Below are 22,552 nucleotides of genomic sequence, written 5' to 3'. Positions count from 1 at the left end.
AAAAAAAAACCTCTGTGGTACTGAGAAAGGCTTCTTAAATATCCTGTGACAGTCCCACCACTCGGCCACTGTGGGGTGGCCCTCGGCACTGGCACTCCAGGTGAGATGGGCTTCAGTGTGTGGCCCCCTAAGTAACTCCCTTTTCTGTTTGATTTTTTAGTTTGTCAAACTTCCCTCCACTGTCCCGGTTCTCTCTCTTATGACTACCGTTTAGGAAGCGCCTATGAAGGCCAGGCTCCATGCCAAATGCTTATCATGTACTATGTCGTTTCAGTTCTCACCTGAAACTCAGAGAGGTGAGGTAGGTTGCCTAAGGTCACACAGCTGTCAAGTGGCAGAGTGCACCATTCTGCCTGACTCCAAGCAGACTGTGGCCCCTGTTGCCTGTCAGCGGCCAAAGTTGGAGCACGGTGGCCTCCCAGGGCAGGAGACTGTCACGGCACATCCAGAAAGAGCACAGATGTAATACAGGAAGATTCAGAAAAGCTAGGTTTAGGTCTAGCTCTGACCTGACTAGCTATAGGTTCTCTAGGGAGCCCCTCAGCCTCCAGGTCCTGCTCTGTAAAATGGGGTGAAAAAGGTCTGTGAAAGGGCCAGAGGGAAAAGGACGAGCCTAGAGGAGACATCTTAGATTCCTTTCTTGCTCTGCTGCTCACCGGCTGTGCCATCTCAGGCCAGTCACCAAATCTCAGAGCATCTGTCTCCTCCCTTCTGAGACGTGGAGAAGATCACCTGCCTCTCGGGGCTGCTGGGGGATTAACGGTGAGATGCGTGAAACACCTGGATTGAGCTCAGCTGGAGCAGCTGCTCTGCGAAGGGTTCCCGCTAGCGGGGGTCCCTGTTGCTGGAGTCGGGGCGGTGGCATCCATATGAAGAAATGTGACTATTAAAGTGAGGGCAACACTGCAAAGTAAGGCAATCCCTTAAAAACAAGAAACTAGAGAAGGGTCTACCTTAATGCTCCCCGAAAGAGTTCTGCTGGCTGAAGCGCTGGAGCCCCCTTCCGTGGAGAGACCCGTGACATAAGTCAAGACCAGAGAAGCAGCCCCCATTCACCTTTTGTTTGTTCGTTTTTTAATGTTCTTTTTTTCATCTCTTCTCCATGATCCCGATATGAACACTCCTCCAACCCATCCCCACCTGCATTGGTGCCGGGCACCCAGAAAGCATCTGTGTTAAGTCTTGCCATCATCTCCTGGAGAGGGACACAGGTGTGGCTTGGAGAAAGGATGCCTGGGGCAGGTGCAGGTGGGGTAGGGAGCACCCAGGTCCCTCTGCCAGCCAGTTTGGAGGACAGAGCCGGTCCCTCCAGGAAGAGAGATTCAAGGTCTCTCCCAGTTTTAAGGTTGGTTCAGTCTGATTCGGTGACTCGGCTGGTCAGCCCTAATTCCTCAGCGTGGGCAGGACCCCAAAAGACCCCCCACCAGTGTCTCGGTGAATGTGTGTAGCCTCCGCCTTGGTAGCCACACAGGGGCACTTCCCAAAGTCCCAGTGATGGGGACTCTCTGGAGGGGCTCCGGGCCTCCCCACAGACTGCCTCTCCGTCTCCCCACTGGGGCCTTGCAGGCCAGCCTGGAGGGAATTTTCCAAAGCAGGTGGGGCTTGCTGAGTGGCCAAGATGCTGTGTGAGGGATGGGTCTCCTCTCCCGGGGCCTTTTCCCCTAAGCTAGTGTCCCAGGCACCTCTCCCAGTTTGGAAAGCAGATTATTTATGGTTTATTTTTGACACCAGATCATCGCTGCCCAAGTTTCATCAATTTGTCACTGTTTTTATTGTCAGCAATTGCCCATAACTGGAGCACATTTAAAATGTCATTGATCTTGGTATTACAGTGTCATAATCTGACAGTAATAGGTGTAGCCAGCACAGGAAGCCCAGGCCCTGAGATTGATGGCGTTCAGCACACCAATTATATTCTGTCCATCTAAGTGATAAAAGAGTACGTAGGAGGCATTCAATAGATAAATTAGATATCGCTCCCAATTATGTCCCTTTATTTTATGGAGTCATATGCTCCCCTTAGAACTTTTTTTCTTCATTTGGCTTGTAAAGGGGCATGCTTGACCCCAAAGACCAGGGCTGCCTCTCCTGCCTGTCCCACCTTGGGTTTGACCCTGATCCCTCTCTGTCTTCTAGAAGTCTCTCACCTGGGGTCTCCCTGGAACTCACCTAGGAGCCTCATCGGTGCGGTGGGTGGGCAGAGGTGTGGAGGGAAGGAGGTGGAGGGGCCCCGGTGTCTGGGGAGGGGTTGGATCAGGCCTCTGGGAAGGATGAGGAGGTCTGACGATGCCTTTCCTTAATGTGACTCCGGCCAAATAAATGAGATTGGGAGAGGAGCCATTAACTGGGTTACCATCCTCCAGGCCCCAACACCCCAGAGCCTTCAAATCAGGACAACTAGGGAATTGTGGGGAGGAGGAGGATGGTCAGAAAGCTCTCATTCCTCCGGAAGTGACTTCCTCCATCCCCCTGCCTCACTCCAGCCTGAAGTGAGCCAATCGAAATATTTCTTTGGAAGAACCCCCAGAACCTCCTGCACTCCCATTCCAGTCCAGGTCAGACGCCTTCCTCAGCTTGACTCCCAGGTCTGCCACTGCAGTAGCAGAATGATGCCAGCTTTCCTCGGGGGGCAGCGGGCTCCCTGCTGGAGAATGGACCCCAAGAGCAGCTCATTTCCAAGAGGAGAGCTCGCCTGAGGCAGGGAAGTGCCTGTCCGGAGGTGAGAGGAAATAGAGTGAGGGGGTCTCTTTATTCAGGGCCTGGTCTGTAAGCGCCTTACCCTCTGAGGACAGCCTTGGCCTGGTCCAGACCCCTGTTCCCCCATCCCCCACAGCCCCTTGAAGCCAGCAGGAAACAGAGGAGACCGAGACAGCAGGTGGTAAACAGTGATCCAGGTCCATTTATTGAGCTTTGTAAGAGAAAGTGTGCACGGGCTGGGCTGCTCCCCATAGCCTGTTGCCATCTCAACTGTTATAAATAATCCTGGCACTAAGTGCCCTGTTACACTGAGGGGAAGTAGTTCTCATGGCGTGAAACCGGAGAAGATGGGTCGGGGAGGAGGGGGGACGGTGGGAGAGGAGAGAGAGACGGGGCGCCATCCCACGAGGCTCCTCAAGCACGCCCCTGAGCTGTGACAGATGCATTTCTGGAGCAGCGGATGGCATTTCAAGTGAAATGTTTACAGGAAACGAGTGTGATTTAAACAACGTCTTGGCCGATAAACACCAGCCAGACGGGGGGAGAGGGCCAGGCGAGAGGGAGTGGACTCAAAGGCCCAGAGGCCCCCGTGTTAAGTAGCTGTCGAAGCTCCGCTCAGACACACACACGGCTTTGGTCTTAACATGTTTTTAAGAGCTGGTTACGATTTCCTTGAGGGCGACTCAGATGAAGACCGGAGCGGAGCCCCCAGAGGAGCGCCTTCAATAACTGTCCATCACGTCCTCCGTAGAGACAGCAGCCTTCTCTGCCCACCCGGGCCGCCCTGCCTGTCAGTCGCTCCGTGGCAGCACCGGGACCTGGTGCCCTTGGCTCGGGCCCTGCCCCGGAGGCTGGGGCAGATCCCAGGGACAGGAATTGAGCCCCCCTCACAGAGCTCTCAGTGTTCAAGAAAGAGAAAGCACACAACCTAGAGAAGAGAGTGAAGAGAGCAAAGGGATGGGAGCCAAGGAAGAGAAAACTGTCACCAAATCCAAAATCCGGGCCCTTCGCCCCACGTCCACTGCTGCCACCCTGGTCCAAGCCGCTCACCTCTCACTTGGATTAGTGCAATAACCTTTCAACAAGTCTCCTTGTGTCTTCTCTTGCCCCCTGCAATCTATCGCAACACAAAAGACAGAAGGACCATCTAAAAACTTAAGTCCATTCATGTCTTTCCTCCCTATTTCACTCAGAGTAAAGGTAGAAGTCCTTAAGACAGCCTACATGGCCCTAGATTATCTGGCCCCTCGTTACCTCTCTGATGTCACGCCATCCCATACACATCTCCTTGCTCACTCCACACCAGCCATGCTGGCCTCCAGGTTCCACAAACTTGCCAGGTAAGTGCCTGCCCCAGGGCTTTTGCACCAGCTATTCCCTCTGCTTAGAATACTCTTCCCCAAGAAGTCTGTGGGGCTTACTTGCCCGCTCGTCTCTAAGTCTTGGTTCAAATACTATATTCTCAATGAGACCTCCTTGATACCATATTTAAAATTATAATTAAATATAATATAATAAAATTAAAATTATAGACTTCCCCTCCATCCTGATCCCTTTTCCCCGATCTACGTTTTTTTTGTAACCCTTATCACCTTCTAATATAAAATATAATTTACTTATTTAATAAATGTATTTTTTATTGTCTATCTCTCCCTGCTAAAGCGTAAACCCCACATGGGCAGGGGTCTGTCTCTGTTTCGTTCATTGATGCATCCCAAGAACCTGGAAGAATCAATAATAATTGCTCAGTGAGTAGACGCAAAGGCTGAGGTTAACCAGGACAGGGTTTGGAGGGGCGTGCAGGGGGAGGCCATCCCAGGCTGGAGGTTAACTTGTACCTTCTCTCACTGCAGGCCATGCTTGAGGATCTGGGGGTCAAGGTGATGGGCACAAGTGCAAGAGCTGGGGCATCACCAGAAATGGGGAGATTCAGCTGGCAAGGGGACTAGCGTGGATTTACCCCCTGACTCTGGTGGAACACTTGACTGTAGGTTGGGATTTCATCACCCCCATGACCAAAGTGTTCTTTGGGATAATAATACCAAAGGGATGTACCAGGCAAGGATGGAGTGGTGGGACATGAGGGGCGGACTAGGAATTCAGAGGCCTTCAAGGTGAGGGGAGTGTGGCTGCTGGTGTATGTAAGTGGGGGGAGGGAACCGAGTCATCACCTCAAAGAGGATGCTCTGTCTCCATTGGGGCAGAATAAAAAGCCATGGGCTGCACCTAAAGTAGAGGGAGTCCGAATTAGACATCATGAAAGACTTCCCAACAGTGCAACAGGTAGTAGAGGGAAGGTGTGGAGCCTTGTTCTCTGGAGAACCTGAGTGGACCCAACGGGGTGAGCCCTCTGCCAGGCCAACACTGAGAGCCCCGTGGGGGCAGCGTGGTGGACTGGAGCCCTGGAGAGGGTTCCTGCCTCTGCCTGGCCCCCGACCCCTCCCTCTCACCTGCCAGGCTTCTGTGCTCCTGAGGCGTGCAGCCATCTTAGCAGGGCGGGAGGGGAAACTGAGTATTCGGGGCTCCAAGGCCCCAGCGGTCCGGGTGTGTCCCCCCCACCTCTCCCCAGAACTCAGTGCTCAACTCAGCTTCATTGCGACTTCAAGGCGCAAGCCAGGAGGAAGGGAGAATATGTTCGGAGGGTGATACAAGACGGTGGTTACTGTGGTTACAGTGGGGAGAGGCCCCGGGTGGCCTGGTCGTCCTGAGGGTGGGCAGGGAGACTTACTTGTCACTGTGTAACTTTTGGTGCTTTTTCAGTTTTCAACCATATACATGTATTTCCTATTTGAAAAAAATAAAATAATTAAAATCAGACAAAAATGACAACAACAAAGAATAGATCCAAGGAAGCGGGAAATTGATGCCTACAATTGCTCCCCTGAGGACAGTGACGGGCCCTTCTGGCCCACGTGCACCCTCCTCCTCATCTGGTATCCCCACTCTTCAGCGGCTCAGAGAGGGGTGTGGCTGGTCTAATGTCACACAGCATTTTGGAGCTGTGTGACTCTCAGCAAAGGTCTTGGGGTCAGGTGTTCAGCCTCTCAGCATCGGCTTTCTCTCCTGGTCTTCAATGGCCAGGTCTTCCCCTTGACCTCTCCATGTTATTTGCAGGGCTGTGTATTTGTCACAAAGCAGCTTTCAAAGAGGGATTTTAAAACGTGCATGGTCTTAAATCCCATCTTTCCCAGAGAGTCATCTCTTTACAGAACTCTCTTCTGTCCCCTGGTGTGGTGACTGATAGTTTAGTCCCTTCCTTGCTGCCTCCCTCCCCTCCACCACCCTCAACCACCAAAGTGGCTCTCCACTGCCACTTGGCCCTGGCCCTGATGAGACAGGTGACCTCGAGCAAGATATTTAACCTTTCTGTGCCTCTGTTTCTTCATCTATAATGGAGGACCGTGACCTTCCTCCCGCGGCTCCTCATCCATCCACGTGTACAACAAGCCTGTGCCAGGCACTGAGCCCGGCACTGGGGCTTACACGAGACGATGCATGTGGAGTCAGCACAGAGGTACAGAGAGTTACTGCCAAGGCCTGCTTCCCTGGATGCTTTTCAGGGCTGGTGCTCCAACCCCTCATCTAGCCCGCCCTTGGAGGAATGGCTTCACTGTCTGCTCCCAAGCTCTCAGCTTCTGGCACTGCTCCTGGGGTGAAGCTGACACCCTCCCCTGGATAAAGTGTCAGGGCTGCAGAAATACCCTCTTTCCCAGGCTGTTTCATTGGCTAGATCCTGAGGGTATCACTTTTCCTGCAAGAAGGAATGAAGCGAAATTCGCTGTGGGTCTTTAGTCTGGAACTTCAGGAGCATCCACCTCTCTTGCCCTCTGGGGGCCCCATCCCTGAGACGCTGCTCATGTCCCCGCTCTGCTCATTTCTTTCCTTTCCTGAGCCCCATGACTCTTTGAAGACCGGAGCAGAGACTCAGATTCTGGGATTGGAAACTCTCTCACGTTTGCCTCCCTCTAAATGCACTGTGGAGGAAAGAGGCCCCCTTCTTTAAAGCAACCACCACCTCAGCACCTAGGAGCTTATTTCAGACAAAGAGAAGTTTTCAGAGCTCTTGGAGGGAGGCTGTCCCTACTCCCTGCCTTGGCATTGAGGACTGAGGAAGTATCACTGGCAGGGAGGGGTGTTTGTAGAAATGGCTTCAGCCTGGTCATGACGAAATCCCAAGTCAAGTGATGACAATGGACCGTGGGGAAGGTGGGACCAAGTTTAGACATAAGGAGGCACTTCCTGATTGTCAGGGAACAGGCTTTAAGGAGAGAGGTTGTGGAGGGGTTGATGGAACCACTCCAACACAGTTCTCCCCGAGGCAGGAAGAAGGATGAGATGATCTGGGGGTTGCAAAGGATCCAGGGATTACATGATGTTGCAGGCCTGGCAGTGACTGCAGAGGCAGCCAGGGAGACATTAGCACATCCTTGTCTAGCGCACAAAGCCAGGCACAGGGACCAGCCTCTCCAGAACCCCCCACAGCCCAGCACAAAGCCTCACACTGGGCAGACTGGAGAATCTGAAGAGGGCAAGATGGTGCCAACTCCATCCTCAGGGAAAGACAATTGCTTTAGAGTCCCAGCAAAAAATGGTTCCAGACTGTGGGGCTTGGAAGTACTTCCTCGTGTCCAACCTGAATCCTGCTTACCACAGCTTGCTTTGATCTCACTGCAACCTGTGGGGTTTGCCCGTGCCCCGAGGACCAACTGAGCAGGGAGGAAGGGCCTTGCTTTCAGGCCCAGCCCGTTGGCCATGGGAGGCAGCACAAGTTGGCCAAACTCTCAAGCACCTGTCTCAGCTCCTGGGCAGTCCTGCGGAAAGTGGAGGAGGCGGTTTTTCCATGGAAATGCCACACTCCACGAGGACATAAGCAGAACAGTAGAGGGCACAGGGCTTGGGGGGGGCGGGGGGGGGGGCACGGTTTGAGTGTCCAGAAGAGGTGGGGTTGAGGGAATGCCTCTTGGCTGGGGTGAGAGAGCTCCCCTGGATGCTCAGCCCCTCCGCCCCCTGAGGAAGGCCTGCAGTATCCCAAGGGCAGGAATTGATCCTGCATCATTTTGGCAGCCCCAGTGCCCAGCAGAGCAGATGCTCCAAACACATGGGTTGAATGAATAAATGAGCCTGGGGGCCAAGAGCTAGCCCAGCAGCAGCTGGAGTGGGTCTTTGGATAAGGTATTCCCCTCTCCGGGCCTCAGTTTCTCCATCTGTAAAATGAGGGGCTTGCACTAGATTCTCTCTAAGGATTTTTCCACCCTGTTTCCCGGGTCTCTCATCTGTTCTTGCCCATTCTCTCTCCCTCTGCATCCTCTCTTTCCTCTCCCTTTAAATCCTTCTCTCCCTTTAGCCCACACTCTCTGCCTCCCCTTCTCCGCCTCTCCCTCCCCAGCCACCTTTCTCCTGTTTCCCCTTTACAGGTGTTTCTCACTCTCTTTCTGCTTCCGGTGATTCCTCCCCCAATACCCTGGCTCCTGCCTGGAACCTTCTGTGTTCTGGGTTCCCCCACCCCTTCCCTGGTTCTAGCGCCCCCTCCATCGCCCTTAGACGCCAGAGAGGGAGACTGGAAGAAGGGGAGAGGTCCTAAAGCAGCCTCTGCCTCGCCCCTGCCATGGACCCAGCGCGGCACCCCAGGTCCCCGCCCCCAGCGTGGCTGCCGGAGGCTCCCAGCAGCCGGTGCCGCCGCGCCCTCGCCCCACGCTAATGCGATCTGGAGAGACCCGGGCGGGCGGCGGGTAGTCTGGGCCGAGCGTCCGGGGCGGTGCTGATGGATGGTCCCCTGACAGTAATCGCAGAATGAGGACGCGCTGGCGACGCTCTCGCCCGAGGCCCCGCTGTTTGGCGAGCCGGGGAGTCCCTCCCTCCACAGCACCTGCCTCCCGGGCGCTGTCTCCAAACCACTCGGCTTTGGGGGAGGCCTGAGGCCTCCAGATCAGGGCCAAGGTTGGGGCTTTCCCACTCTGTCTCCCCCAGGATACTGGTTTCTGTTTTGGAATCATCCTTGGATCCTACACTGTGTGTAGGATTCTGAATAAGCTACTCATCTCCTTGAGCCTCCGTTTCCCCTTCCGTATAATGGGAAGTAATGGTCTTTCTAAGCCTGGATGGAGAGTGATAGCAGTAAGAAAATATTGAGGAAAGTTATCACTCTCCCTTAAGCAGAAGTTGATGTTTACTTTTAGTTCACAGTGCTCAGAATAACATGGGCCAAGGTATAACGCTGAAGGAGCGCTGGGTGGATATCCACACACAGAATACACGGTTATACACGTACGCGCGTCATGTTTGGGGCTGTCTAATACACACATGTGAACATAAGAGATGGCAATATCAGTATCACTTAGATGTCTTTAAAGAGGAGCAGGTCAGCACAGGTATTTCTCCAGGGAGGAGACTGCCCCAAGCAGGACCCCTTCCACTCTCCTGAGGTCCAACTACGCGTCTAAGCCCCCGCCCCCATCCAGTCTTGGGATCCCCTTTAATCCAGGGCTGGGCTGAGTAAGGGCTGTGAAGAGAGGCTCCCCCTTGGGGAAATGTTCCTGGACAATTTCCCACCCCTGCACCCACCTCCAGGTGACACAGAGTTCCAGGGCTCCTCCACTCCCCCATCTCAGGGGATCCCCGTGGGCTGGGGGCCAGGATCCAGAACCAATTACAATTCTGAGAGCACACCCAGACGCCTCCTCGCTCCCTTTTAACCTTTCCCTCTCCTCAGAAGCCAAATTGAGTTAGTCTTGAGTTTTGATTTAATTCCCGAAATGGAGTCATAATCTGTTTAGTGTCTTTTTTCCCAAGTCCTGGGTACTGAAATGTGGGGTGGGGGGAGTTAATGAGAGAGCAGCTCTGGGGCTTGTGGAGCACCCTCACACACACTTAACGTCCAAACAACACCAAAGAGCAGGAGACACCATGGCCCTGAGTGCCACTGGTGGTATGATGGTGATGATGGTGATGATGGTGATGATGGTGATGACGATGATGACGATGACTAATATTTATTGGGCTCCTACTATGTGCCGTTACTGAGGTAGGCACTGTATGTGCATTTCTCACCTAAGTCTCACCATTACCTTCTGGGTACCATTAATATTCCCTAGGCCTGGTGGTCTAGCTGTCAAGATTCAGCGCTCTCACTGCCACAGCCTGGGTTAGTTTCCCCATCAGGGAACCTCACCGCCATCTGCGGGTTGTCATACTGTGGTGGCTGCATGGTGCGGTGATGCTGACAGCTATACCACCGGTATTTCAAATACCAGCAGGGTCACCCATGGTGGATAGGTTTCAGCGGAGCTTCCAGACTAAGACAGACTAGGAAAAAGGACCTGGCCACCCACTTCCAAAAAACTGGCCATGAAAACCCCATGAATAGCAGTGGAGCATTGGCTGATACAGTGCTGGAAGGTGAGAGGATGGCACAAAAAGACAGAGCAGGGTTCCGCTCTGCTGTACATGGGGTCACTAGGAGTCGGAAACCACTCGACGCCACTAACAACAAATAGATGAAGACACTGAGACTTAGAGAGGTGAAGTAGCTTATGCTGCATCCTACTGCTATTAATCCAACGGCAGAGCCCAAATTTGAACCTACACAGTCAGACTACCCAGCCTGTGCTCTTAACCACACTTAACTGTGTGACCCTGGGCAAGACACTTAATGCTACATGCCCCAGTTCCCTTATTTGCATAACAGATAATAAATAGGGATAATAATATACTCCCTTTATAGAGTTGTTGTGTTGACTAAATGAGATAAGGCATTCGCCCTGCTGCCAGTAAACGTTCAATTGTTTAAGTGTCCTAAACCTGGGGGGGGTGGGGGACAAAGGAGGGTGGAAGGCAATGCAATGGGGTGACTGTTCATTAGAAATTGTTACTGTTGATAATAATAATCACGCATTGGAGAGCCTAGTGGGCACAGGCAGTCCTACGAAGAAAAGATTGCTATGCCTATTTTACAGATGAAGAAACTGAGCTTCAGATAAATTAAGGAAATTGCCTCAAGCCAACCAGTTAATAAACACCAGAACAGAGCTTATATTCAAACACTGAGCCCTTGGACTCCAAAGCCTGCTGCTCCCAGTGCCCTCAGGGTCACCAGAGACTGGCCTCTCCTGGAAGAGGTCAGGGCTGAGGCCAACAAGCCCAAGTCACACCCTCTACCACCTGGGATCTGATGTTCTCCAGGTGAGCAATGCTTTCTTAAAGGAACAGGAGGAAAGCAAGGACAGAAGCAGCTGAGACAGTTTCTCCCTCCCCTCAAGCCAATGTGGAGCCTCCCTCCCCTCCCTCCCGTTTCCTCTGTGCTCAAGTTTGTGGCCATTAAATAGAAGAGGAGAAAGTTTGAACCAGGCATGAAATATTTATCAGTTAATTACAATATGCAGATTCTGTTCCTGGGGGTGATTTATCTTTTTGGAAATATAGGAAAAGATCCTGGAAACTTGTATCCTAATTGCTTGGCCTATTATTGTAGCAACCAGGTAGAAACTCCATTTACTATGTAACTACAAATTTTCCCACTAGCTACCTCTGCCTCTGTCGCTGGTGGTCTGGGGACCATACATTTTCTATTGAAAGAGGGGCCTCTAGGAAGTCAATATGTCCATTCCCCTGTTTCCTCTTGGGGTGGCCCCTTTCTAAATCCTAATAGTTGTAGGAAATGAAAAGGACGAGAATCTCTGAGATCCAGAGATCTGAAGAGAAGCCAGTGCTAAGTGATACCCTCCTGCACTGAAGCAACGCGGCTGCTGAGGGGGTGCCCCACATTGGCAAGAAGCTCTCTGCTGAGAATCCTTCCTCTCCCTGCTTTTTTCTCATGCACAGGAGGAGGGCAAAGTGGCAGCTCCTCTCACCTCCTGCATCACCTCCTAGGACCCATACCTCAACCCCTGGCTGCATATTAGCATCACCTGAGGAGTTCTTAAAACTCCGGATGCCTGGCCACTACTCTAGACCAACCAAATTAGACACTGGAGGGGAAGCCAGGCATCCGCATTTTTTAAAGCTCCTCAGGGAGTTCCAGTGTGCAGGAAAAAGTGAGACCCTCTGGGGCGAACAGCGGAGTATGGCTGCCTGGTAAAGGGGCCCTGATTTTCTGCAAGACAAGGTCGTTTTTATCCCTCCCTTTCAGGTGCTGGAGGAGGCAACTCCTTCACTTTTATTGGAATCTGAAGAGCATCCTTTTCTCTCCTCACAAGAAGCTTCTAATATTAGCTACCATTTATCAAGCCCCTGCTGAATGCTTGGATCTATGCAAATAAAATTTAATCTGATCTACACAACAACTCTCTAAAGTCAAGGGGTCTGTCCATTTTATGGATGGCTCAGAGAGGTTAAGTAATTTGCCTCAGGTTGTACAACCAGCACGTGACAGATGTGGGATTTGAATCCCAAACCAGTGCTTTTCACCACTGAGCCACGCTGCCTCTCAGTTTCTCAAGGCTGGAAGGAAGTGCTGCAAAGCTAGTACCTGAAGGACCCAGGGCACCTCTGGGGAGGGGAAGGGAAAGAGAAGCAAGGAGAAGGGTAGAAAGGCAGGTAGGGGCTACCGTGGATGGGACATGGAGGAAGCGGGGGAGAGAGTGGGGAGGAGCTGTGGGGATGAGATGGGGCACCTGAAGGAGGGTGTGGTGAGGACTCCACACTGGAGGGGCAGTGGCTGTGGAGAAAGCTGGGGAATGAGGTCCAAGAGTGGGAGCTGGCGGTCAGACAGCAGGAAGGAGGAAGGGTGAGGAGTGCCCATGGGGACAGGGTAGCTGGGGTGGGGGAGGGACCCTGTGTGGGAGGAGGGGTCTTTGTGTGGGCCCGCAGCGGTGAGGAATGCCCGCCATGAATACTAAGGGCAAGAAGAAGAGAAAGGGCCAGAGGGGGCTGGGTGATGTTTAGCTGCTGGGGTGATTAATGGGGGTGAACGGAGGGTGAAACTCAAACCCTCCGAACAGAGATGGTGGGGAATGGTCGTCCAAGAACAACAGTGCACTGTTTCCTGGAGAAAGCCAATGTCCAGAGGAGGGGCCGGTGGGGAGGATGCGGGCGCAGTGGCTCCTTTCCTTTTTTCCCAAGGTCTCTTTATTTGCCATCAAACAGTAAATTAAAATATACTCGCCAGCTCCAAGGGACACTCCGGATGGGCTTCCTACCTGCCTCTGGCTTGGGGGAGACCCAGGGACCTGGGGTAGCTCGGGGGAAGAGCTAGTGAGGTATGGGATCATGGTTGAGGTGACTCCATGGGCCGCTCCACTGGGGCACGAAGTGGTGATGTGCTGGCTCAACCACCAGCTTCCCTCTGGACCAGACAGGCACTGAGCGACACATGGGGTTGGGTGCCCAAATGTCCTATGGAAAGAGGTGGTGTTCTTCGAGCAGCCATGGCCTCAGGGAGGGAGGGTTGGGGGAAGGAGGAGGGAGGCCCCTGGTACCAGGGTGTTGAGTTGGGTCTGAGGAACTGGGGTGAAACTCCTGGGAAGTAGCAGGTTTGAGGCCCCCTCCCTCATTTTCTACTTGTGTCTCCCCCCCAGCCGTGGGAGCTGCCTCGACCTCTCTACCAGCCTTTTCCGAGGGCAGGAAAGGAGGGTGAGGGGATAAAGAGAACTGTCTCAGTACAGGGGAGGTGAGCTGCAGGCGGGGATTTAGATGGAAATGATCTCATGGGATAGAATTTTCTCCCTCTCTAGGCTGTTACAGATGTGAAACAACTGGCAGATCCCACTTCCCCTCCCCCAGCCATCCGGGAGCATGGTGTATCTTCAAGCCTTTGCCTCCTACAGGGGAGCGGGGAGCGGGGAAAGGACAGTCAGGAAAAGGAGCCAAGTGTGTATTCAGGGGTCCCCAGAGGGCCAAGGGAGACTAGCAGCTCCTCAGGGCAGGGGAGGCAGAATGCCCATCCCTGATTGCCCATCACTTGGGTATTGTGACTGCGAGCCCAGACTGGGAGCCCCGCCACCAGGCCTTAATTCCTGTCTCCACACAGAGCTTGGCCAAGCTGCTTCCCTTGTTGGAGTCTCACTCTCAGTCCCAATTAAATCTTTGCAGAGCCAAGCCTATAAAGCACTTTGAAATCTGAAGTTCATGGGAGGTGGGTCATTGAGTGCAAATACTCTGTGAGGCGCAACACGACTTGACTAGTAATGAGGAAACCATTTCACAAAGGGGCCAAGTTCAAGTGCTGCCATCAAAAGGGTCCTGGCCTCAGTTTGTCCTGAGGGCAGGGGGTTACAGAGGCTACCCTCTGCTTCCCGGAGGAGAAGGAAATAAACGAGCCCACCCGAGAGCAATGGTCACAATCAACAGTCTTAATTATGAATTAATAATTCATATTATTTCAGACTTGCAGATAAGCACAAGCCCACTGAAATTATCTCCCAGGGAGGAACACAGTCGGGGGAGGTAGGAAGGGAACTTCAGTGCAGCCGTTACTTCCAGAGGCCTCTGCTTCCCAGCCAGAACCTGGAAGAGATTTCTTGGCTCCCTTGGCTGAGTCCTCCCCATAAGCTTCTAAACACAGTGCCACACTGCGTCTGTCCTTCCTGAGGTCAGAGGGCTACACCTGCCAAAGTGATGTCAGGACCTGGACTCTGGCTTTCTGGGGTCTGTGTGTTCCCTGCTGTCTGTCCTGCTCTTTATATATGGGTACCCAGAGGAGGGGCTGGTGCTCGGTGTCCCAGGGAGGTGTGGCCATCTTTCTGACTCTTCCCTTTCCCTCCTCCCTTGTCACCGGGACTGCCCAGGAGCCCTGTGTTTTGGGGGAAGGCCTCTACAACTCTCTGCGGGAGGAGAAACAGGGAGCACCCCATCTAGTGTGGATGCAGCTGGTTCCAGGATCTGGGTTCGAGGGACGGACTCTGACCTCCTGAGAAGACATCTACATGGCATCAGTAATGGAGGAAGGACCTAAAGAGGGCTAGGGAGGCATGCCCAACGCCAGGCCCAGCTCTCCGCTGCTCCCCTCCCTAAAAGCCAGAATCCTAAATTCCCACTTAGGGGATTTAAAGATATCTTAAAGGAAGCTCAAATTGCTGCTCAGACCCTCACAGCTCCAGGGGATCTCCTCTCTCCCAGGGAATCATAAAAGGAGAGATTCTTGTTCTTCCAAATACTCGATGCCTTAGACCACAAAGAGGTCTTACCTTCTGGCCATTAGGAGATCATTGACCACCATCTCTGCTATGGAACCACCTTCCTCAAAATGCTAGAAGGGGGGCTGGCATGGTGGCGCAGTGGATAAGTGTGCATGTCCGCTTTGGCGGCCCAGGTTTCCCTGGTTTGGATCCTGGGTGCGGACACGGCACCACTTGGCAAGCCATGCTGTGGTAGGTGCCCCACATATAAAGTAGGGGAAGATGGGCACAGATGTTAGCTCAGGGCCAGTCTTCCTCAGCAAAAAGAGGAGGATTGGCAGCAGATGTCAGCTCAGGGCTAATCTTCCTCAAAAAAAAAAAATTTTTTTTTTTTAAATTTAAAAATATGCTAGAAGGTGGAGTGAGCAGATCATGGGCCAAGGGGATCTGGCATTAGAAAGGATTTCTAATTCCAGTTCTACAGCTTTCCCATTAGCCTTGTCATTTGCATCAAATATGCATGTCAGGCTAAATCTACAGGATGAAGGGAGTTGAAACACTGGGACCTAAAAGCCCTTTTCCAAATCTGTGGATACAAGAGCACACTTGAAAAGCCACTACCAGGCAAGGTGGATGATCAGCCAAGAACCCGGGGTGGGCACCTCCTGCCATGGGGACCACATGCCTGCCCCTTCACCCCTAGCTCTCTCCTTCCCTGGCCCTACTTTTGGTCTCCAAAGGAAGATCAGTTGAGTGTGATCCAAGTTATCCAGATAATTAAGCACGAGTTGTGTTTTTAAAAGCGCCACTCCTTCGGCCTCCAAAGATGAAATCTTTAAATCCTTCCCTAGCTCCTCCTATTCTCCACTCGCCTCCCCAACATACACTCCCAAATCCTAGTTACAAAAAATCCTAAATGTAGGGGGGCAAACTTTCCTGATCTACTATTTTCCCCCACCTGCAACCCCTCCCCCCCCCCAATTTTTTTCTCTCTCCTGAGCCTCTGCTCATCGCTTCTTAAAAAAAAAAAAAACGAAGAAGAAGGAATTTTCAATAGTCCCACTTGTCAAGCGAAGACCATCTTTTAACCTTCAACAGCAGCGAAAGCCGTGTGAACTCTCGGTGAACCAAGATTGAAGTCATAAATCACGCGTACAAAGGCGGCTGCGGAGGCTGGCGCGGGCTGCTGCACCTTTAACGCTTTCTGCGGCTGACAGGCGGCGGCCCAGCTAAAGTTCACAGCGCCCGGGGAGGGCCCGCCCCGCCCCGCCCCCGCCCCCGCCCCCCTCCCCGGCCCGGCCCGCCCGCCCCCGGCCCGGCCCCCGCTCCAGCCCGGCCCCGGCCCGCCGCGCGGCCGCCGAGCCTCGCCGAGGGGCCCCGAAGCTGCTCTCGCAAGGGAAGAGGGGCATCTTCTCTCCCAGCGGCCCGCTCCACCGCCCCACCAGGCCCGGTTATTCCCTGTCCGTCCTCTCCCCCCTCGCCCCCACCGCTGTGTTTAAATAGGCAACTAGATCTACACGGACACAATAATTAACTTGTTTTGTCTTTGGCATTTTCTACAGGACCCCAAGCGATGGACCTTCCACCCCCGTTCCTCCTCTAAAACTGGCCCCCTTCATCTCTGTCTGTCCAGGCCCAATTACACAGATCCTTGGGGTTCCAATAGGACCTGAGTCATCGGAACTACGAACACCTGGCTGAAACATGCTATATAATTAGAAAGAATTTTGCTTTTCTTTACCTCTTGTTTCTTTTCCTTTTTTTCTTTCTTTTAAAAAAAAATTTATTTATTTTTAAGGCTAGAAATAGCCTCCTCGCCTGGGGCGGAGAGGAAAACCTTCCCGCCAGGCCGGCCTCCGCGCCCGCGGGCTGATCTCCAGGCTTCCCGCGCCCGCCCGAGCCGGACTCGCTTCCTTTCCTCGGCCTCGCGGCCTCCTCCTCCTCCGATCGTTTATTCCTCCCCCCACCGTCTTCTCTTCGGTTTAATTAAAGTTCAGCGACTCCACTTGCCCTTCCTCTCCTCTCGGTTCTCTCGGAAAGCGGAAACCAGACGGCCCAGCGGCCACGGGCCTAGCGGCTCCAGCACAACGCCGGCCTGCCGCCCGCGGGGCCTCCCCGCGCCGCCTCCCTCCGCCGGAGGGGCCTCCCGGCCCGGAGCCCCTGCCCCTCCAGCATCCTGCAGGTGTGCAGCTGCTGGCCTGGGAGAGCTGAACGCGGGGCTGGGGTACGAGTGTCCTGTCTTCCCCTAGACCCCCAGGCTTGTTCCAGAAAGTTTGGAGGGTGGGTACACCCCGACTCAGGTAACCCGCTCCCCCAAACCCATGGCTGACTAATCTGATATGACAGAAGCGCGTGATGGATTTGGTCTATGTTAATTCACAATGCCCTTTCCTCCAGAATTTAACTATAAGTTAATACACACCGGAAACCACGCGCATACACGCTCGTTAATGGGCTTAGGTATTAGCGAGTCCTAACGATGCATACAAATGTGCTCTGCGCTCTGTAGGCCCCTCAAGATTTATGGGCCTTGAGCTCTCTGAAGCTGTAAACAAGGAGAAAAAAAAGAGAAAGAGAGAGACTCGGGGAAAAAGACACAGGCCTGACTCACCCCTCCAGGTTGTGGGAGAGAAGAAATCTCTGCAAGTGGGTCCTTATGTTTTCCTTTCCTTACACGCTCGTGTGCGTGGGTTTTGGTATCGTGCGGGGGTGGTGTTTGCGCCTGAACGCTGGCGTGCGTTGGCAGTGTGGTGTTTGGTGCTGGGGCAGGAGGCCGCACGCAGGCCTGCCTCCTGTGAGCTGCTGCGCAGGGGCCTGAACATAACAGGCGTTTGTGGGCATATACCTGGGAGTGTGTGCGTGCACGTGTGACAGGCAGGCCTCCCTCTGGGCCTGGCTGCTGTCCCCTGAACCCGGTGAACAAATCTCTGACAACAATCATAATAACAATAAAAAATAAATAACAATAAAAACAGTAGTTAACAGTCCCTCCCTAGCAGGGTAACAATAAAATGCAGGAGGAGGTATTTTGATGCGGGGACACGGAAGGAGTCAGGATCACAGCATCTGAGGGGAAGACAAGAAAGGAAGGAAGGAAGTTAGCTTCTTCATATGCCCTTGGGGGCTGAGTTTGGGAACCCCTCCCCAGATAGGGTCCTCCGGCCAGAGGACGAGAGGGAGAGCCAGCAGGCCGCTCGGTCCTGCTTCTGTTTCTTCTGCTTTTGCTTTGTGCGATCAGGGGAAGGACCCCGCATACGGAGGTAGTTACGAGCTTTGGGGACGCTCTGGAGCCCCTGTTTTAAAGGGGAGGCCAAGCGTGCAGAGTCAGGCCGAGGGGCAGAGATGAATGAGGCGATGACCACAGCCGGGCCCGGCCGGCCTGGCGGCAGAGATGCCCCGGAGGACGAGCTGCGGGGCAGAGACGCGAGCAGAAAAAAACGTTTATGGCCGCCCGAACGAGGGGCGAGTGAGGCCGGGGCTCCGGGAGGCCCAGGGAAAGTTCCCTTCCTGGGGTCTTTTCTAAAAAAAAAAAGACAGAAGGGAGGGGTTGAGTCGAGGCACGTAGAATTTTCCTTCGCGGGCTTGGAGCGGAGCGGATTTCCATAAAGGAAGAGAAGACCACGGTCCCGGATCCTTCCACGTCCGCCTCATTCTCTCCAGGTACAATTTTCTGAGAATCGTCTTAATTTATTTCTTTGGGGGAGGTGGACTCAGAGGTGTAGAGACAAGACGCTCGCTGGAGACGAAGGCGCCCCACAGTTTCGGGTCTAACGAAATCCTTCCCCCCCCCCCCACTTCCAAAACAATTGTATTCTAAAAAAAAGCAAAGAGGAAATATAAAAACATAAATTAGCCAACTTTTTAAAAGAAAATGGCCCTAACAAATGAGCGTGAGAACTTTTAAAAGATTTAAATCACAAACCTTTTCAGAGGTTTGGATTCTTTTTCAACAGCCGGTGACCCATCTGGTCTGAAAAGAGACGGAGAAAGACACTCTCCACTGAGTCACTTCGTCAAGACCAGCGCACACGGCGAAAGAGAACCGCAGGCGCCCTCGCCTTTGAAAACCACACGGGGCGGAGGACGCCACGATAACGAATCGGACAAAATAACAATAAAATAACAATAAAATAACACCGGCGGCAGCGCAGAGGGCAGGACGCGCCGAGAGGGCCCGGGGCCGGCGTTCCAGGCGGCCGCCGGGCGAGGCAGCGGCCCCCGGCGATGGGGCGCCAGGCCGCCGGGCACCGGCTGGCGAGCCGCTCGGTCTCGGCCTCCCCAGCCCGGCCTGTAGACCCCTTCTCCCCGGCCTCCGCGCCCCTCCTGCTTTCGGCTCGGATGCCCAGTCGGTCGGGGTTTCCCTGGTGCGCGAATCTGGGGCCTCCGAGGGGGCAAAGTGACTCAAGCCCGACTCCGCTTCATTTTTCTCCCTAGGCCTCTCCGCTCGCGGGAGCTCTCAGCTACCGGGAGCCCGCCACGCAAGGGGCTGCTGGGCGGCCCGCCACCCGCTCCCACATGGTTCCCCAAAGTCCAGCGACCTCCAGTCCTCCTTAGGGGAAAATATCAGTGCACAGCCACCTCTGCGTCCTCACATATGTGACCGTGCTCGCTTCAAGAATATCTTACGAAGAAGAAGAAAAGCCGGCTTAGAGCCGTTTCCATCCAGTTCTAGTGATCCCTTCGCATCTGGAGAGTTTATTTATAACTCCCACTATAACTCTCTCTGTTTGGAGGCACTGGTGTCTATTGACAGACTGATGTCTAGAAAATATTGCTCTGGCTCTGACCGTACCTAAATGTGCTGTGGTTGTGTTCACAGATTTATGCTTCAGGAAAATATAATTATTTCCATTGTATTTGTGTGTATACAATAGTTATAGGAGCAGATTTATATATGGGAAAATATACGGCTCTCTTATAGCCATCCAGCTTTATGGACATTTGATATCCTGACAGATTTATGTCTCTTAGCAGCTATATAGATAAATGTATATCGTTGGAATTATGTATCAGGAGATATACACTTATTGATTGTGATATAGGGTAGTTAGGGCATTCACTTAGAGCCATATATGGCTTTGGAGATATTTCTATATTATTATCACTATATATAGGCATATCTATTTATAACTACATAGTTATAAAAATAGACGAAAGTAATTATAGTCCTATATGTACATGCTGTGCGCTCTCTCTAGAGTTATGGACACTTGTGAATATAACTCTATAGAGATATCTGTATGTATATAAGGGTGTAATTATCTCGTGATGTGTGTGTATTGGGGCTTAGGCCAGTCTATCTCTTTACAGACATATTTATTTATATGTGGGGGCCGAGAGAGACTTGTTCACGGAAATATGTCGAGGGCCCACTGAAAAGCTGTGTCTGGCTATCTAGGAAACCAGCTAGCAGAGTTCTTTATTTATGGAGGGATGGAGTTACCTAAAGGGTAAACAGAACACAGGAAGCCTTGAGGAGAGGAGGCACACGGAGGTGACTAGGGTTCTCAGGAGCAGATAGGGAGGAAAGGAGGACCCCCAGTGCCCACCCAAAGGCGGGAACTGGTTTTGTGAGGGGCTGCTGCAGACGGGGCGTGGGTCTTTCGGAAGAGGAGTCAGAGAACAGTCCTGCAACCCAGAGGTGCTCTGCACTGCAAGACAGGTCGGCTACTGCCCAGCCCCTTCCGCATTCCTAGCGCATTTCTTAAACCCTACTTTTGGGGTCTCAAAGAGTGGACTTCAGAGGTGAAGAGATTTAGGAGGGACAGAGCGGGGAGTGGGGTACACTTTCACTGGCGCTGCTCTGTTGTAATATGGCCAGGAAAGCGAGGTAATGTGGCCAGATAAAGCTTGCTTTCACCTGTGCCCTTGGGGGGCCATTTGGTTGGGACTGGGAGCCTGGTGGGTTGAGGGGTGAATTTTAGACTGTTGGGCCTATTCTGATGGGGGCTTCAGGAACATTTTCCCGCCATCTTTCTGGGAGGCCTGGGCCTCAGGGACCTAATTCTGCTCCCTTGGGCCACTCCTTGTCTGTTGCTTCCCAAATTGGGGTTCCTTCTTCTCTGGGTACACAGGGGCCCCTCCAGCTCCCGAACAGCCCTGCCCTGGGCCTTTACGGGGAGAATTTAACTTTAACGAGCAGGGAATATGGATCTGATCGTCTAGATCTCACTTCTCCACTCACATCTACACGGCTCTCCCACCAGTCCCTACCCGGAGCCCCTGGGCCCAGGCTCCACAATTCTTCCCCTGCCACCAACCATCCCAGGAGAAAAAGACACCCCCAAGCCAAGTTCCTTTTTTGTTGTTGTTTGTTTTAAATCAGGGAGTCACAGACATCTTTGCTGAATGGTTTGTGTGAGGAAGTTTCCCTGCACTGTCACAGCAGCCAGCCCAGCTTCCACGATCTCTAGGATGCTGGAAAGAAGTGGAGACCCCTGGGCTGGGGTTAAATGCCCAGTGCCACTCACCACCCACCCCTGCCCATGAGATTGGAGCTTCTCCAGGGCAGGAACTCTATCTGCTGCCTGGCACAGAGGGGTGGCCCCAATACCTACTTGTTGAGGTAACTGAATGGCAATCAATCCAAAAGCTTTTGGCAGAGGGAATCTTACCTTCCTCGGGCACCACTGGCTAGCAGGCACCTGGATACCCGGGCTGGAGCCAGGTGAGAGATCACATGGCAGCGGGCTCTGGTAGAGCAGCTCGAGACCAGGATGGGGGCAGGTGAGGGGTGGGATGAGGCATCTGGAGCCAGGAAATGGGGGAGGGGGCAAGGCAGGCTCTGCCTCCCCCTGTGCCTCTTCCCCTCACCTCAGCCCCTTGGCTTGCCAGACCTCTAAGTATACGAAAACTAAACCGGAGCCGAGACCAGGGCTGGGAAGGAGCTGCCTGTCCACCTGAGGGGCCCGAGGAGGAACCACCACTTGGTGGTCCATTGAGAAATACACAAATGGAGCCAGCCAGTGGCGTGATGGTGAAGTTCCATCGCTCTGCCTCGCGCCGGGGTTTGCGGGTCCGGATCCCTGGAGTGGACCTACACACCACTCATCAAGCCATGCTGTGGCAGTGTCCCAGGTACAAAATAGAGGTAGATTGGCATAGATGTTAGCTCAGCGACAATCTTCCTCACCAGAAAAAGGAGAAAGAAATACACAAATAAAACAAAAATAAATCAACGAGAGACAGCCAACCCAGCCAAAGGACAGGCCTCTCTTCAACCTTCAGCCCTGCCCCAGGGATGCTACCAAACGGATCAGAATTAATGTTTAAGAAAATTTTTTTAACTTTAAAAAGCTCCCAAATTTTCTGATCCAGTCACACCCCCTAATCGGGTTATTTCAAATAGTTATTTTTTTTGTTGTCGTTGTTCCCCCAATTCGGTCCCTGTAGAATAGTTCCTTCCGGGAGCTTGGGGACAGGCGGGTCACTGTCAGTGAATAGGGCGAGACAGGCAGGTTCGGAGTTTTCCTGTCCGGTGAGGATCCTGTTCTATAGAGAAGGGACGGCCTTCCCCTCTCCCATCAAGACGGATCCGGGAGAACTCCCCCACATTTGGTTCCTTGTTCTGCTAAGGATCTTTAGAGGCAGTCTGCCCTGTGTCTGGGTGAGGGACTGAGGTCCAGAGAGGGGCTAAGTTAAACCTGGAATCTCATTTCTAGTCGCCCAGCTTTTGAGAATTTCCTCCTCAAACCCCCATCCCTCCCCTCCCCCAACACCTAATGCCTACAGGGCTGGTGGATGCTTTCCCTAAAGAAATGCAGGGAGGGGGCAGGCAGGGGCCTGCATTTACATATGTTTGCCTA

At 53.1% G+C, this 22,552-nt stretch overlaps 2 long non-coding RNA genes across 3 annotated transcripts; one reads left to right on the top strand and one right to left on the bottom strand.

Annotated features, from left to right (window-relative positions):
* Positions 1 to 2,876: 2,876 nt before the first annotated feature.
* Positions 2,877 to 17,563, bottom strand: LOC103555854 (uncharacterized). 2 transcript variants are annotated; one of them, XR_546063.2, is made up of 5 exons: positions 17,359 to 17,563; positions 5,426 to 5,481; positions 4,869 to 4,923; positions 3,748 to 3,814; positions 2,877 to 3,625 (listed from the first exon to the last, which is right to left on the bottom strand). It is a non-coding gene; the product is annotated as an uncharacterized lncRNA (long non-coding RNA). The 2 variants fall into 2 exon arrangements; XR_011540083.1 differs by lacking the exon at positions 4,869 to 4,923.
* Positions 17,308 to 19,603, top strand: LOC139083398 (uncharacterized). The gene is made up of 2 exons (XR_011540084.1): positions 17,308 to 17,393; positions 19,182 to 19,603. It is a non-coding gene; the product is annotated as an uncharacterized lncRNA (long non-coding RNA).
* The last annotated feature ends 2,949 nt before the right edge of the window (positions 19,604 to 22,552 follow it).

This window comes from Equus przewalskii, chromosome 5 (assembly GCF_037783145.1).
Source record: "Equus przewalskii isolate Varuska chromosome 5, EquPr2, whole genome shotgun sequence".
In the NCBI taxonomy this organism is placed as follows: Eukaryota; Metazoa; Chordata; class Mammalia; order Perissodactyla; family Equidae; genus Equus; species Equus przewalskii.
Note: the sequence above shows the minus strand (reverse complement) of the source record. Positions and strands in the feature narration are given on the sequence as shown.